Consider the following 7665-nt stretch of genomic DNA (forward strand, 5'->3'; position numbering starts at 1 on the left):
ACTTCACTTTCACTTTTCACTTTCATGCATTGGAGAAGGAAATGGCAACCCACTCCAGTGTTCTTGCCTGGAGAATCCCATGGATGGAGGAGCCTGGTGGGCTGCCGTCTATGGGGTCACACAGAGTTGGCCACGACTGAAGAGACTTAGCAGCAGCAGCAGCATGTACAGGGCAAGGTTAAAGGTAATTGACAAGGAATGGTGAAACACCCCAGGGCAAGTGGAGGAAGCGGGCTCACACCTGGGTCTGAAGGGTCAAGAGGAGGGGGCAGTCTCCCAACCTGGTGGCAGCCATAGCTCAGGGCTGCCTGGGGGAGGCATGGACTTCAGTAGAGGAAAACAGCTGCCATCCAGCCCCAGCCAGGCAGACAGGAGCTGGGAAGTCAATACCCCGACCTCTCTTCCTGCCTCCAATCTCCTGTCAGTGTCCCCAGTGACTGGACTTAATCAGAAGGAGTCACCCTTGAGATGGGATGTGGAGGGACAAATGGAGAATATCCAGCTCAGGAGCTCAAGCTGTTTTCCAAGTTATTATCTGGAGATCCTGAAGACCTCTAGATTTTACACATACACACACGCCCCAGAGCCTCTAGATTACACACACACACACACACACCCCAGGACCACTGTCTATAGCTTCTCTGTCTAGCCCCCAGCCTGCTTTCTCCTAGTAACAGAAGACTGCTTTTCTTCCACTTGTATGGTTCTCCATCCCCACCCCAAGACAAGGATGGCATGTCTTCAAAGCCTCACCTGTCATGATACCCCATGTCCCCAGCCACTGGAGGTGGGAGTGTGAGCCAAGTAGAGCCCAATGGGATTCTTCCCTGGAGCTTTCTGTCTTTCCTGTCTTTTCTTGCTTCCTTCCGATCATCTGGTTGTCCACCCACCGACAGATAGTAGAAGAGAGACGCTCGTCTCTGGGGTAAACTACGCCAGGGTGACATGAGTTTGCCTTCTCCCCCCACTACATGGAAGAACATTTAGATGACAAAGAGACCAATATAAAGAGAAGCACAGAGTTGAGGGGAGAGAGGAGGTGGCAGGCAGCCCTTATGATGTCATTTGACATCTTAGAGTCCCTGAGACTGCCTCTACCTCTGGAGGTGCCAGTTTCCTGAGCCAATAAATCCCTCTTTTTGCTTTAAGTGGCTTGAACTGGATTTCTATCACTTGCACTAGAAATGGTGTCACACGCAAGTCCAAACAGAAGATGCATACTCACACACACACCAACTTACCCTGACCCTACCCATGTCCCACACTCTTCCGCTCTGCACCCTCATAAACAGCATTCACAGAAATCTGTAGTCTCTTCAACCCCCACAGAAATGCTAAATTATTGTGTTATTTTAGGGCGGAATATAAGAGGAAGCAACTTTTGGTTTAAAAAAAAAATGCATTTAGATCAGTATACTATTAAAGATTGCATTATAATTTCCATTTTAATGTATTCCTTAGTAATATTCATAACATATAAGGACGAAGTTTGACTTTTTCCCATTTAACAAGTGATGCATGCTGCTTCATTTATTTTAAATTAAGTATGCAAGAAAGAGCATGATTTATCTACAAATTCAAAATGATATAATAATACTGTTTGGGGACCAAATGTGTATTAATATGTAGATGGAAATTTAACTATGTGTTACAACCTTCCAAACTGCTTCCATGACCTGATATTTGGAAGTCTTGAATTTTGCACTTAAAAAAAAATCAATTACTTTATTATTATAATTTTCATGTTTTGTTTCTAAAAGAGGAGACATGAGCACTTTCTGGCTGCTATTTGCAAGTACTTCTCCAGAAATAACACACTGTGGGTTTGGGTAATTTTATTACCCATAAAGTAAAAGCCAAATTGGATGAAAATTTCTCCTTTTAACTTCTGTTCTGAAGAACTAGAGATATCCTGATGTACTAATAAATGATACGAATATACTTTACAGGTCTGAGGGCAAAATTTAGAATGATTGTGTTTATGTCCCTCAGTGCTCATTCATTTTATTTTTTTTAAACTTTTTAACCGTTTGCAAGCACACAGTTCAGTAGCTCATTCTGTTCACTACACCAGGATTCTCGATGTCTCCTCTCTTTAACCAATAACCTGTTGTGTTAAACACCAGAATAAAAATAATTGAGGGACTTCCCTGGTGGTCCAGTGGTTAAGAATCTGCCTTGCGATGCAGGAAAGGAGGTTTGATCCCTGGTCCAGGAATTATAATCCCACATGCTGCAGAACAAATAAGCCCCTGTGCTGCGAAGACTGCATGCCATAACAAAGATCCTGACTGCCTCAACTAAGACACCAGATAACCAAATATTCAACAAAATGAATGAATCGCCACATTCAAATAAATGAATGAAAATTATTAAAATTAGTAATAACTGAAAGCTGTAAAATGGTGAAAACCACCACTGCGGCAGGTGAAGTAGTCAGCTGAGTGATAAAACAACCAAGTTGCTGAGGCTGGAATAAGCCTAGCTGACCTCTACTCACTGCCCTAGACACCCAGTAAACAGCTGGTGACCTTTACAACTGAAATTAGAACAGACTCCACCAGCATTTTTAAATATCATGAACCTCAAAACACTTCACACATCCCTGGAAATTCCCAATACCAAAACTGAAGTTGGATATCTTGGATTTGTATTCTGGTTCCACGACTTACTGGCTCTGTGACCCTGAGTCAATGGTTTCCTTTTTTCTTTTTCAGAAGCTCAGTCTGTATATATATAAATGAAGATTTAAAACATCTAGCCAGGGAGCTTGGTCAGACCAGCATGTGGGTCCACCACAGACAGATGCAAAGACATTGCTTTCACTTCAGTTTACTATCAAAGCAGCTGATAGAGGAAAGCCTCACAAAGGATAAACGTGGTAATGATCCCAATGAGTGAACAGATGTAGTTTGTCAAAGCAGCCCTTGTAGGGTGGGGAGGAAGGGGGCCCATGTATACCTATGGTCATTTCCTGTTGATGTATGGCAAAAACCATCATAATATTGTACTTAGCCATAAATAAATAAATGAATGGATGAATAAATAAATGGCAGCCCTAGTAGAGTAAGCAGTCCACAGGGTCAGAGGCAATTCCTTCTGGCACCGGTTTCCCTTTCATCTTCTCATTTCTCTCATGGGCCTGCTTACCACGTTACTATAAGAATAAAATCCTGTGTGGACTTGGAAATGCTGTTTTCTGCAAAGCCCTATACAAACATAAAGGATTTGTTTCTCTCAGGAGCAGCTAGGCAGAGAATTTAACAACTGATTCTGATCCTGAATCACCAGCCTGCTGATAGGTAGGATGTGGGGTATCCCTTTCCTGTGCTCTCTAGGGGATCCCCTGCATTTTTATATGTGAAGGAGGAAGAGATAGCATGTCAAGAACCTGCGAGCCGAGACTATCTGCCTGGGGACCTGGCTCCAGAACATCTTCTTGGTTTGCTCTAAGCACCACTGTCCAAAGAAACTTCCTGTGATGATGGAAGTTTTCTCTAATCCACACTGATCTGCACTGTCCACTATAGTAGCCACTAGCCACACATAGCATTTGATGAAATAGCTAATGCAATGGGGAATTGCATTTTACATTCTATTTAATTTCAATTTTAATAGCCACATGTGGGACATAGCTGGACTGAAACATATTCATTGTTTACATAAAATCCAAATTTAATTGGGTGTCCTGTGTTTTTATTTGCTAAATCTAGAACTGGAGTTACATATTCCCAGTAACGTTGACCTTGCCTCCTCCCATAAATCTGATGGACAGATTTTCTACCCATGACCAGAAAAAGCCAATTTGACCTCGTCTTACCCAGAAAGGGCCCCTGGCTGTTGTTTATTTTTGAAGACAATGTTCAGGGGAATAATGCCTAGGAGAATCTAAAAAGACTAAAGAGAGAAATCTGTACTATCATTCATAGAGTCTTGCTAATTTCTCTGCAACTGAACCCATCTTTCATAGACAGGCTGTGATGGGGAGGCAGTACAGAGAGCCTAATTTAGCTGAGTACAATTCTGGGTTTGAGACATGGTCCTGAGTACTAGGACTGGAGCAAGGAGAAATGGTACTTGTGGGTCATGTCACTGATTATAAAGCAAACCTCCCTTCCTTGTCTCATCCCTTTATTACATCAGTTACATCACACTCAAGTCATTGAGATCACTGGGAAAAAATAAGACCCAGATTTTTTTTTCTTATTACTACATTTCTGCTTTGCTTCTAAAACAAAAATAGTATGGCAACTAGAACATTGCCAGTTTTCAGGGAGACTTGACATTATTTTTCCCAACAATCCTATAATTTCAAGATGTGATCAAATCAAGGTGGCTTTATATGTCCATTCACTGTAGGCTTCACTCTCTGCCAATAACTATCTCCTCTTTGGCACTGAAAGAAACCAGGTTTTGAGGCCTCCAAGCTCATCCTTCATATAATAAAATATTATTTTAGTTACTTATTAGGTGATAATATCATTCTTAACTAGAGGAAGGGATTTTGAAACTGGCACTGCTTCCCCAGGAATAGCAAAGAAAGCACTCATGGTCTTTTTCAGAAGTGAATGGCATTTCAAGAGAGCCTGATTCTTATAAAACCAAGGCCTTCCTGTTTCTAAGAACATCCAGGTCAGAGAGTAATGAGTTCTTCTCTCTCAAAGGATTTTAATGAATAGCCAGCAGGTTTAAAAATGAATCTTAATAGCATTGTGTCCAGATCATCACCTTTGGTATTTTCCTATTTTTCTCTGTTGCTTAAAATCCTCCCATGGATATATATTTAGCTTTGGAGATCCGGCATCTTGGGAACCAATGGGTCTCTGGCAAGAGATTATTAGCTGATGCAACAGTCTCCCTCCTCCCTCTCCCACAGGGTCCTTCTTGGTTTTTTCTACCCATTTCATTAAGAGAAGTTACTGGGTCCAGGAGACAATTGGCGTTCTGCCAGAGAACCTGCCTTTCTGAAGGGGCTCCTCTAAGAATAGCTCCGGTTTAAATTGGGAAATAGGACACTCGCTCTGGAGGGCGGCCATGTGATTGGCACACAGATTGTGGTCCTCAACGTGTGGGTGGTCCCTGGCCCAGCAGCATCAGAGAACAGAGAAAGTTTTAGAAATGCGAATTCTCAGGGCTCACTCTGCAGACCTATCTGGATGACCTGGGTTACCTAAGTATTCTACCCCCCCTTTTTTTTTAAACCTTTCATGTTTCTCTTTCTTTCTTCAGAAGCAGAGAACCCTTCTCACTGGCATATTCAGACCTTTCCCTGTAGAAGAGAGTGTGTTGAGTGCTTAGTCGCTCAGTCGTGTCCAATTCTTTGTGACGCCACGGACTATAGCCCACCAGGCTCCTCTGTCCATGGGATTCTCCAGGCAAGAATACTGGAGTGGGTTGCCATGCCCTCCTCCAGGGGATCTTCCCAACCCAAGATTGAACCCTTGTTTCTTATGTCTCCTGCACTGGCAGGCGGGTTCTTTCCCACTGTGTCACCTGGGAAGCCCAACAGAAGAGAGCAGTAGTTCCTTGGAGGTACACATTCTCAGGCCCCATCCTCATCCCCTGGGGTTCTGGCGCACACCAGAGTTGAAGAAACGGTAAGAGTGTTACCAGCTGATGAGCCTATTCTGTGACTTGAATTTGTTCCGAGATGCTACACAGCTACCACGGGCCTGCCCCAAAGCCCTGCAAGGAGTTTATAAGCCCATGGACTTTAATCCTGTCAGCCTACCTTAGTCTCAAAAAAAAAAAAAGTATTTAAAATGATAAACGCCACTTACAGTATTATTGTGTAGATAAAAATCCATGTTTCTCAAGAGGACTCGTTTGAGGGAAGGGTCACAGCAGTCTGTGTGGGGTCTGTGGTTGGGGAAAGGCCAGCAGGGAGAACATGGACTTTCAAATGCCTCCTGTCCCCCTCAGCGGTGGTAGATGAGTGAGTGGTTTCTATTTTTTTTAACTGTAATTTTATTTAATTAATCAATTTTTTGGCCATGCCATGTGGCATGTGGGATCTTAGTTCCCCAACTAGGGATTGAACTCATGCCCCCTGCAGTGGAAGCTCAGAGTCTTAACCACCGGACCTCCAGGGAAGTCCCAAGTGAATGTTTTTGAAATCAAGTTGGTAGAACAATTTACCAAAATTTGAATCTACTAGACTGTAAAAGCCCATTTTTACAGTCCATCCATTGTAGCCTATATTTGGGGAGAAATTTAAACTCTCCATCTTTAAGATTGCCATGAAAAATATCAATAACCTCAGATACGCAGATGATATCACCGTTATGGCAGAAAGCAAAGAGGAACTAAACAGCCTCTTGATGAAGGTGAAAGAGGAGACTGAAAAACCTGTCTTAAAACTCAACATTCAAAAAACTAAGATCATGGCATCTGGTCCCATCACTTCATGGCAAATAGATGGGGAAACAATGGAAACAGTGACAGACTATTTTCTTGGGCTCCAAAATCACTGTGGACAGTGACTGCAGCCATGAAATTAAAAGATGCTTGCTCCTTGGAAGAAGAGCTTTGACAAACTTAGACATATTAAAAAGCAGAGACATTACTTTGCCAACAAAGTTCCGTCTAGTCAAAGCTATGGTTTTTCCAATAGTCATGTACAGTTGTGAGAGTTGGACCATAAAGAAGGCTGAGTGCCAAAGAATTGATTCTTTTGAACTGTGGTGCTGGAGAAGACTCTTGACAGTCCCTTGGACTGCAAGGAGATCAAACCAGTCAATCCTTAAGGAAATTATCCTAAATATTCATTGGATGGACTGATGCTGAAACTCTAATACTCTGGCCACCTGAAGTGAAGAGCCGACTCATTAGAAAAGACCCTGATGCTTGGAAAGATTGAAGGCAGGAAAAAGGTATGACAGAGGACAAGATGGTTGGATGGCATCACTGACTCAACAGACGTGAATTTGAGCAAGCTCTGAGACATGGTGATGGACAGGGAAGTCTGGCATGCTGCAGTCCATGGGGTCGCAAGGAGTCGGACACGACTGAGAGACTGAACAACAATCTTTAATGTAAAAGCTTAATGCTAATTGTACTTCTTAATCAATTTATACTATGGGGATGCAGATCTAGGGGTATATTTCAAGGATGATGGGTATGAAACTCGTTTAATTTGCAGGCTCTGCTCTCCAGTTCCTCCTTCACATTTCTGCCACAGAAAGCATGCTAAACCACAGCTTCAATCAGAGCATTTCCCCCAGGACTGGCTCCCCAATATTTACTGAATCAACTTCATATTTCTCACCTGACATTCACGACTTACACTGTACCTATTAGGTTGAACCTTAGAAAACTGCCATTTCAATGGGGCAAAAATGGCCAAACATTAGCAGTTTAATATGGTTCAACCCTAATATTATCTACCTCATATTTAATTGGCTAAACTTCTCTACATCCTTTTTCTTTTCCATATTATAAAGATTTAAGCTTCTTGGAATTTTAATTCTTAATCTTAAAACTGCCAGCCCCCACTGTTGGTGAAAAAATCTCAGAAAGAGAGAATGTACCCTCTTCCCCTAAAGGTACAGAGACGCTGTTGTGTGGCGTGAAGCCAGTTCCATGTCATAAAGTTAGAACTAGGGAATGTTGACTCAAGGATCTGTCTCCCTCTCCTGGCCAATGTGGAGGTTTGAGTGAAAGGCC

The sequence above is a fragment of the Bos taurus genome, chromosome X (assembly GCF_002263795.3).
Source record: "Bos taurus isolate L1 Dominette 01449 registration number 42190680 breed Hereford chromosome X, ARS-UCD2.0, whole genome shotgun sequence".
NCBI lineage: Eukaryota > Metazoa > Chordata > Mammalia > Artiodactyla > Bovidae > Bos > Bos taurus.